Genomic DNA, 10,332 nt, shown 5'->3' on the forward strand with positions numbered 1-10,332 from the left:
AGTGGCGACTGGTTTGGTGCCCCGGTAGGGCGGAGTCGTGTCTTACAAAAAGGGACTACGAGACGATACGAGGGGGGTCAGAGATATACGAATTGATGAACTCGAGATGGTAATGAGACGGAATGGAAAATGAAGATAACGGTGCGAAGAGATAGCGATGAGAGGCGATGAGATGATCACTGGGGCAAGGACGGTACGATGAGGAATGAACGTTAGGGATAGGAGGCGAGTGAATGGAACGTTACGAAAGAGGGCTAAGATGGAAATCACTCAGAGGCACGACGTAGGCGACGATTACGAAGACGCTGAAGACGCTGACGAATTAGACAGATCAGACCTCGACGCCAAGAACCAACCTTCGGCCCTGATTCGAGCAGCCAACTCCGAGGCCCCGTCTACGGGACATTCTGTGAGACGAACTTCCCCTCCCTTACTTAAACGAGCTTTGCGGGAAGGGATGCGGCATATTGAGACATTGCGTGGTTTTATTATTAATGACTTTATCATTTGTGTCGTCGTGTGTTTACTCTGTATTGAGGCACCCTTGTATTGTCACCGTTACTTCGCTTATGTATCCTGTTTCGCGTGTCGCGAGTATTTGCTGATGTGTTACAATTTCGTGTAACAGAGATGTCGTTCACGGACAGTATGTGTGTACGCCATTTGCACTTGCTATTGAAATAAATGCGTCCATGATTAAGAAAAGATCGTGACGTCTCTTACTTCCCGGCCCCAGCAAGAATCCCTGTATGTGGAATGTGATTGAGACACGTAGCCAAGAGGGAACCGGATAAAAAGGGGGTTGAGGGGTCTTCCCTCTCTTTGGCGATCGGTGGCGTAGTGGGGACGTCTCACCGACGCTGCATTCGTTGCTATCAGTGCAAGTTTGCGACCGTGATCCGACTTTCCGTCTACCGGGCACAGGTTAGCCCTAATAAACAGTTTGATCTTCAACGTACGCCCCGCCGCGGTGGTCTAGTGGCTGAGGCACTCGGCTGCTGACCCGCAGGTCGCGGGTTCAAATCCCGGCTGCGGCGGCTGCATTTCCGATGGAGGCGGAAATGTTGTAGGCCCGTGTGCTCAGATTTGGGTGCACGTTAAAGAACCCCAGGTGGTCAAAATTTCCGGAGCCCTCCACTACGGCGTCTCTCATAATCATATAGTGGTTTTGGGACGTTAAACCCCACATATCAATCAATCATCTTCAACGTACTGTCTGCTTCTTCGTCGACGTCACGACCCCCCCCCGTGACAGTGAATATATATATATATATATATATATATATATATATATATATATATATATATATATATATATATATATATATATATATATATATATATATATATATATATATATATATATATATATATATATATATATATATATATATATATAAAGACAATAATTCCAAGGAATGTATAGGGGAAGTTATTAGACCGAATTGTAATGTAAATGTGAAGAAAGAAAAGTGGGTGAAAAGATAACTTGCCGTGAGCAGGAACCGAACCTGCGACCTTCGAATACCGCGTTCGATGCTCTACCACTGAGCTATCATGGCGGCCATCCCCCCAGCCACTTTATTGGCTTTTATATGTGAATTTAAGCGTGGGAGTGTTTACATTTACATTACAATCGTTCAGAGCGCTTTCAACGGCCAAAGCTGTTGTTGCATCCGCGGTGATAAATAGGGATCAGCATTGCAAGGCAGGTACATCACTCGTGCTGCGCATGCTCAGATGTGGCGTATTTGCGACGGCAGATGTCGCCCGTGCTATTTCGCACACGACGCTCCGTCGTTATCACCTTTCCTTCCTCCGTGGTCGTTATAGACATTGGAGTTGAGCACTGTGCACGCACAATATAACGCCGGTACGCGCACATATACAAACACATGCACGAACATACATAAAGTATAATGAACCCTTTACACGGGTCTCGCTCGTTGGATTCCGTGCCGACCGACCGATTGTGCCCTCGCGATCTCCGACGACAGCGCAGCTCTGACCGACTGGGTTGGTTCTGCGCCACATCGTGCCGCCGGTCCCCTACGACGACGACAGCGAAGCTCTGGCCGACTGGATTAGCCCTACGCCACCTCCTGTCACCGACAAGAGCTCTCGCAAGTGGTGCCCCGTCCTCGGACTCCTGTAACCGTGTTTCCTCTTTCTTATCTCTTCTGTCGTCGCTCGCTGTCCTTGCGCATCTCTCTCTCTCTCTCTCTCTACCTTTAATCCTATCCTTTAATGCCTCCATTATGGTGGCTAGAATTGGAAGGTGACGCCAGCACCCGCATAATCGCCGAGTGCGCGCGATCCTCCTTTTCAAGCGCCGCCGCGACGGCCACCACGGCGCTGCTGTCGGCATAGTGATGCGGGCGAAGCGCGCGCTCCGCGTTCTCTCGTCGGCTCGCCTCTAGGCTCAACGGTTCGCCTCTGAAAGTGTGCCTGGGCGTGTGCAGTTTCCCGCGTTGTTGTCTCGCTTTTGGCAAAATGTATTTAGTTGCTGACACGACAGTGTGACTGCCGAGCTTAGGATGAACTCCAGCACTACGAAAGCGAGGCAACGCCACTGCTTCGCTCCTGGCTGCACGAGCGGCTATGTGTCATCGAGGAAGCAAGGTCAGCGTGCTTCTCTCTTCTCTGTTCCCAAAGACCCTGCCCTCTTCGAAGCCTGGCGACGAGCCGTACCCCGTGCCGACAAGTCGTTGGACGCGAAGTCGGCGCTCTGTGAGCTTCATTTCGACGAGCAGTTTATTGAGCGTTCTTACACGCACGTGATAAACGGCGAAACTGTTCAGATTCCCCGAAGGAAAGTGGTGCTGAAGTCTGACGCGGTGCTAACTATATTCCCATATGTTCCTGCGTATCTTTCAAAGAAAGTGCCGAAGAAAAGGACGTCAAGAACATCCACTTGCGGCCTGCCATACGAAATTCGACGTCAGGAACCAAGCACGTCTGCTTGCGAGGAGACAGTTGGAGACAGCGAGGAGACAGCGAGGAGACAGCACAGAAAGCGACAGTCACCAAGTACCTGTTCTGAATGTGCCTGCAATTCCTGACGCCCGCAAGTGTGATCTTCCCAGCGCTTACTGGATCGACATATAATTGCTGGAGCCGACAACGCCACGGTGTTTACAGTGTGCGCACTAGATGGTGACAAGTTGACTGTTGACAAGTATGTGCTAATGACATCAAATGAAAACAAACTTCAAGTGACAGCTTTTGTGCAAGCCACAATAATAAGAACCCTTGACATTACCGACATCGAAATGGCAGAAGAGTTGCTTCGCGACGTCGACTCCATGATACCATGCAGAGGGTTTGGTAAAACTGGTGAATTTGGAGTAAGTTTAATGTACAAGGAGAAGAATTTTGATGACAGAACCTTCAGCCCATCTTGCCGGGGGGTTGCTCCAACGCCAAAAAAAAAAAAAGCCTGCCCACAATGCAAGCACCTCCGAAGACAGCTCCGGAATCGAGAGTCTTACAGGCGAAGAAAAGGCAAAAATGTGGCCCAGTCCCAAAAGCTTTCATACAGGCTTAAGCTGCGAACAGCGCAAGCGAAAAGGAGACGCCTGAGTTTCCTGCAGGATAAATCACTCATCAAAGAAATGGAAGAAAAGAATGCACAGAATGACTCTGCAGCATTTGAAGAAGCGGTGAAGGCCCTACCCATTAAGCAACAGCAACAATTCAAGGCGTGCTTTGCAGCGGCTAAAAGAAAATCCACAAAAGAAATGAAGCATGAAAGTGAATGAGCTCTAAAATGCCTAATTATGTTCATGAAAAGCCCACGCCTCTATGAGCACATACGCAAAAAAAAAAAACATCATGGCGTTGCCTTCTCGAACTTCACAACGTCGATATCTCAAGTGTTATTTTACCCTCTATTTTACCTGTATTCTATGATGTGCAATAGGTATTACTAATAATATGATGCGCAATAAATATTTGTTTTATGTTCCTCCCCCAGAGCTTAGGTAATATTTTTTTAAGAAAGCCGTCGCCTTGCACTCCAAAACACTGCAGGGATATTCGAACGAAAGCTTTTAGTTACGCAGATTCAACGTCACAGAAGTCTCGCAGCGACAGCCAATTTCTTTTATTGCTCGAAATGGCGTCCTATCTGCCATCGTCACAGTGAGTTACCTGAATCGCCAATTTATCGGAATCGTGCATCTTTAAAAGGTCCGCGCACTCAAGGCGCAGCGCGCGTAACTAGCATCACCATTCCACCGACAGCGCCACCGCCGCGCTGCTCGAAACGGAGGAGCGACTCTGAGCTCCCGTTGGCGTCACCTCCCGATTCTAGCCACCATACCTCCATACCCCCATCCCTTGTGAGCTACTGTTGAGGTGTCGCACTCTGATGCAGATAGTTACGAGGCTCACTTTTCTCTTCTTTTCCCTTTTATAACCACAATCTCTTTACACCCTCCCACCCGAAAAATATTCTGCTTACGTCCCTGGTGGCACACTGTCCACCCAAAGCAACCAAGTCACAATCAAAAACCTTTTAGGAGGGCACGCGCATCGTACGGATTTTATGCATCAGATATATGCCCAAATGAAAAGTTTGACTATCAAGATGTTACCTTGAAGTTCCTTGATATGACGCCATATATTCGTTAGACGTGTCTTGGCATCTTTTGCAGGGTGCATTGACGAGACCATCTGATACAACTGCTATGTGCTTTTTTGTGCTACTCTTAAAGAGAGCGCGCTTGAGTTCTTCAGTCACTTCACTGTAGTCGCTGTAGTAGTCGCGGTCATCGCAAGCCGCAAAACCAATAGCGCCAAAACTCATTCCTTCCTCCGTGCTCATGAATATGCCAAAGAATCTTAATTTGCATATGCATTTTGTTTTTTAATAAAAACAAAACTTATGTGTAGTTTTATTTTTAAATTAATTTATAGTAAACAAGTGTCAAATAAAATTTAAAAAAAATATTTAGTTCCTATGTTGTTTGTCATAAAGTATAGTTTCGCAACCAAGTCAAGCCGGTAACGCGGCCGGTTGTTCGCGTGTTCGTGGTTCGGCGCGGCGTGTGTGTGTCTACGTACGTAAACAAGCAGCATGCCGAAGGATTCAAAAAGAAACTGTGGTCCTGAAACTGCCAAAAGTTACGTGCTCTATCAAAAGCGCGAATAACATTGGTAAGAGTGCTGGTTCTCCTAATCATTAACGGAGATTTGAATTTTTCGGCATTTGTGTACTATGTAGCGTTCGATCACGAGTTGTCAGTGGTATTGGTAAAGGATCGCTTGATGCGTTCAAGAGGTGTCATCTGTGTTGTTGTGTTTGTCTTCGCAGTTAAATAATTCGGGAAAGCGTCATGATGGAAGACAATTTGGCGACGTCCGACCAATCTGTAAGTTGCGAGCTCTGCGGCTGTTACATACGTCAGCTCATCTATAGTGCCGGTGAATTCGGTGCTGACTTCAGTTTTGATGTATCCCGCAGTTTTGAAAACGGGAGTGGTCAGCCAAGCCAAAGGATCTGCCTACATCGAAATGGGCAATACAAAAGTTCTTTGTTCAGTGTGAGTCGAGCTTGCTTCTGCCTATTCGTAAAAACCCCGATAAATCCTGGTGTGCATCTAATACCGGGGCATTGTGAAAGGCGAGAAAACTGCTCCCTGCAGACAAACACGCTCTGCCAATCAACCTACAGTCGTCGCTGATGGTTGTTCTAAGATCGTCTCAAAACGTACTGCTAATAGATTGATCGAAATGGTGCCCCGATCGCTCCTAACTACTTAACTATGATTGCGCCTACGTGTTGTTCCAAACTGTGATTTTTGTTAGTAAGTGCTTCGAAACGGCCCTCAGAAAAGAAAGGCGAAAACTTTCGCTGTATGATGAACTCGCAAGCCATTGAGAAAGCGAGAAGAATCTCTGCACTCATCATCCTCGTATGCCACTAGTATGCAGCTTTATGATTTCTGATCCCATTTATGTTATGTGAACTGTCCGATCAAGCATATAGCTCAATTAGCAGTTTCGTTTTGTTTTAAACTTGCCGGGCTGGCCATTTTGTGAATTGTGATGATGACCGTGATGCTTTGATCTCATACCAATTTTCAACATTTTGGTAGCAGTCGTATGTGACTGTGATTGTATGTGTGTTGCTTTTATAATGTGGTGCTCATCCGATCAGTTTGATCTCATTTCTGTAATACTTTGAATATATAGCTTATTTAATAGTGCATTCTATAGCCATCTTTTTAATTGTTTTTTTTTTGCAATCTATATTGATTGTACTTTGTGAAATATCTCATAAGAAGCATCACTAATATGAGGCACTTCGGTGATGCTTTCAACTGTTAGAGTTGTATGGTGTATTTCTGAATTTGTATCTAAAACACCAATAGCTGCTCCAAACTAGCATTTTTTCTGCCCTGAAAACACTCATGGCTGCTCCGAAGCGGTACCTTTTCCATTCCAAAATTTGTTCCACGAAGTAGAAAGTCACTTCATTATTCCTAACATATTCAATAGAAAATACCTAGCAGGCTTTAATACCCTATGAACGTGGCTTATGATGGCTGTGCCTCAGACAATGCTTGAAGTGAATAGTGTCGCTTATTTAATGTTGCTCATCCATTCTTGTTTAGATATGGGCCCAGAGAAATTGCTCGCCGAAAAGACTTTACCTTCAAGGGTCAGATCAACTGCGAGTTCAGGTTCGCGCAGTACTCGTGCCCGATTCGCCGTCAACACCTGAACGATGGCGAAGCGCTCCACTACTCTCACTTTTGAGAAAGCGCTGGCTCCAGTTGTATGCCTGGTGAGCGGATTTTTTTCCGAGACGTATACTTTTTCAGCAGCAGCGTACTTGACCTTCACATAAAAGAAGAGCATGCATAATAAGAATGCCATTATGTTTCTATTACAAACTGTCACAGTGTTTTGTAATTACGTTGTGGACATAGTACATCTCGTTGGTGCAGATAACATGAAGGGAGAGATAAAGATCGTTGAAAGCACTGAGGTTAGCCAGAACAGAGGCAGATGGCCCAGTGTTTATGGAAGCAGCATATGTGTAATTGCCTGCTTGGTACTGTAGACCCTGCGTGCTATGTTATCAGTATTGTGCTGTTTGTGCCATGCTGTTTGCATGTACTCTCTCTGTATTGTAAACTGTCTTACCCCGTAACAGCCTAATGGAGCTCACAGTATTGAAAATAAGTAAATCGAAATTCTAAGTCAAGAATGAGTGCGCATTATTTATTGAATGCAATGGCCAACTGAGCGATACAGTATTGTTTGTTTACTTCGGGAAAGACCAGGTAATAGGGACATTTGCATACAATGGTCAGTTGAACACAGTTTGGGGCGAGTTTGGTCACATGCGGGGGCCATTTCTGCAATGACGTATAGTAGTCTAGCTTGCTTGGGTGCTGGGCTGTGCAAGTTCTTGACAAAAGTATCGAAACAAAGCTTGTTTTGCTCATGTACTTTTCTAGCTGCTATGTCGGTGAGATCGTTGCCAAAGTGACGTGGCAAACACTGCAGCGTGATGTGAGGAACAGCGCTCTTTCCAATCCATTTTGTCTCTTCCTATCGTTGTTGCGCTGTTACTACAATACAAACATGATGTGTTGTTCACAGGAGTCATAGTCACTAGTTGACAAAAATACACTGCAGGGCCATCTTGGATTCTCAGAATAATTTTAATGCATTGGTGAATCCTCAGAATGCAGGAAGCCCCAGCCATCTTGATGCTTTGACATGAAAAATGTATCTGATGCTAATAAAGCTTCGGTCATTGCACTTTCTGCACCTTTATTATGTAACTTCATCGAAAACTTCTGGCAGTCTAACGCTAGTGTTGTGGCAGTTTAAGACTTGAAGTGCACCGAAAAAATCTCACGTGTAACTTGGCAAGGTGTTTCCAAAAATAGCTGTTTTAAAAAGAACATGCACGTTCACGAAATTAAGGCCCCTTACTGTTGGCAACACTGTTGTCTGCTATATAATTGAACAAGAGATGACCTACAATGGTTTTACATTGTTGCCCCTCCCTGAAGCCAGATAGGTCCACGGCTAACGTGTATTATAAGAAATGATACTTGCTTATTAAATAAAGAAAGAGTGATGTTGCAAGTCAAAGAAGGTGTGGAATAGTAACCAGTGCCATATCACTAGGTTTACTGAGGACTCGCTACAATGTTGCAAAAGATATAGCTTTATTTATCTGAGCAGAGAAGTGAGCGACAGTGATTTCTCATTTGCGCCATTAGACTATCGCTTTCTTGTGAGCTCACAAATAATAATGCAGTCATTGACCAATTTTTCTGTGAACCATGATAAGTTGGACATCCTCGCAGCACTGCTGCATACTCCACAAAGTTAGCATGTAAGAACATCTGACTTTGGAACTCTTCACCATCATGCATAGGGGAGCGCGGATTTGGTTAGGAAGAAAGTAGAAACGACAGAGAGGATGCTCAAAGTGTCTTTTCTGTCGTGTATTCTTTCGTCCTAACCAAATCCGTGCTCCCATAGGCAGGATTTCAAACCACTTTGGCCGGCTACTGACCACTGGAAGCATATGTCTTCACCATCAAACATCATGTCATGATTACGCGTCCAAGTACCATAAAATCCTGAACCAGTGCCCCCCATATAGTGAAAGGTAATCGAATTAGATTTTGCGGGGACAGCTCTCACTTGGCCGCGGACCAACCAAACTTCAAGATGGTGGGGAAAGAGCTGCTAAGAAGTGTTTCTAATGAGATGCTTTTATTGAAATGCATTTACTGTCTTTACTGAACTGTTGGGGATCCTCATGTGAAATTTCATGTCCTATGACAAGGGGGGAAAACGTTCTTCAAATTATCCGACAATTTGTCACAACTCAAATGTAACTTCGAGGCACGACATTGCAGAACTATACCAAGAAATCATGCTCATCTTTAAAGACTGTCAGCTCTAATGTTCCCAGGATTCACTGTTGCGGGATTCTTTAGCGAAGAACAAATTGGAAATAAATTGGCGAGAGAGAAGACGGATATGCTTCTTGGTCATTGGCACATAGTTTGATTTCTCCTAAAAGGGAAAGGTGTCGCCTGCTGAGGACTTACGGTGGGTTTTATTGAAGCTTCCTCAGACACCATATTTTCTCAATTGTGACCTCGAGCCAACACTGTCGTGCACCGATTCGTTCTTAGCTGTTTGGAGTTTCTTAAATTCGGCTTCACCGCGAATTAAGCGTGTTATGTGGTCAAGCACAAGTAAGAGTTACAAGGAAGCGTGATTAGAACCAAGTAAGCTACAGTCGGGGGACATGGTGTGTGCGCCTTAATTACAAATGCATGCACCAATTGCCTCCTGTCACAGGGTGCAAGCTAAAGCCCCTAATCAGGGCACTGGCAGTCCTTCAGAGACATTTTAGATGTGACTGCAGCACTGTTGAGCTCTTTGTTCCAGTCAAAAGGTGTGCACTTGTTGCTCAGAAATATCAGACATTTGGCATGATTTCGCTCTCTCTGACCCCATAAATTGATGGTAACGGTTGTTTTCACGCATCTCTACTATCATTCTGCACCTTTGCCTGCTCTCTAATTTTACAGGGCTTAGGTATTGCAGTTTGCACTCTTAAGTGACTTTTTCTTTCATTGTTCTTGCAGCACAAGTTCCCGAAATCAACGGTCGACGTGTTTGTTCTTGTCATTGAAAACGATGGTGGAGGTAAGGACCCAGCAGTAAGGGCTAGGGCTCAAATCTCGTGCACGTTCAGCCATTGTTTGCTTTCCACTCCTATGACGATGACGGCGTGCTTCTGGCAAAGTGGTTTAGCTGAAACCAAAGACCAAGCATGTACGAAAAAATGCCTCAAGTTGCATAGCAAAGTCGATTACTTTTTTCTTTTTTATTCGAAAGCAGTGCGGCCCGCATGCTAACTTGCAATACGTTTTCCTTCTCCATCCAGCACTGGCTTGTGCAATAACAACAGCTGGACTTGCCCTGGCAGACGCTGGTATCGACATGTTCGATGTTGTGGTGGGCTGCAGCTTGGTGAGTGGTTTTACGTGCTCTGATGTTACTTGGCAGTTTTCTGTTGTGTTTGGGCTTCATACTCTAAGGAGACACTAAAGCACATGATAAGCACGGACTGCTGGGCAAGTTGGTAATTCTTCTTAACTGAGTTGCGCGAAAATTGAGCTAAAAAATAAAAGACACTTGGACACAGCGCACACTAACAACTGAGACTCTGCGAGCCACACTAGGAAATTTTTATAGCATCAACATTTCAAAAAAGATCAAATGTGTGTTATGATGGGGAATGTTTTGTACACCAGTCAACAGCACCCTCCCAGAAAC

General features: G+C 45.1%; 1 non-coding gene and 1 pseudogene across 1 annotated transcript; one reads left to right on the forward strand and one right to left on the reverse strand.

Annotated features, from left to right (window-relative positions):
- Positions 1–1,490: 1,490 nt before the first annotated feature.
- Positions 1,491–1,562, reverse strand: TRNAP-CGG (transfer RNA proline (anticodon CGG)). The gene has a single exon. It is a non-coding gene; the product is annotated as a tRNA-Pro (tRNA).
- A 3,755-nt stretch (positions 1,563–5,317) lies between these two features.
- Positions 5,318–10,026, forward strand: LOC142795443 (exosome complex component MTR3-like; annotated as a pseudogene).
- The last annotated feature ends 306 nt before the right edge of the window (positions 10,027–10,332 follow it).

Source organism: Rhipicephalus microplus, unplaced genomic scaffold (genome assembly GCF_043290135.1).
Source record: "Rhipicephalus microplus isolate Deutch F79 unplaced genomic scaffold, USDA_Rmic scaffold_678, whole genome shotgun sequence".
NCBI lineage: Eukaryota > Metazoa > Arthropoda > Arachnida > Ixodida > Ixodidae > Rhipicephalus > Rhipicephalus microplus.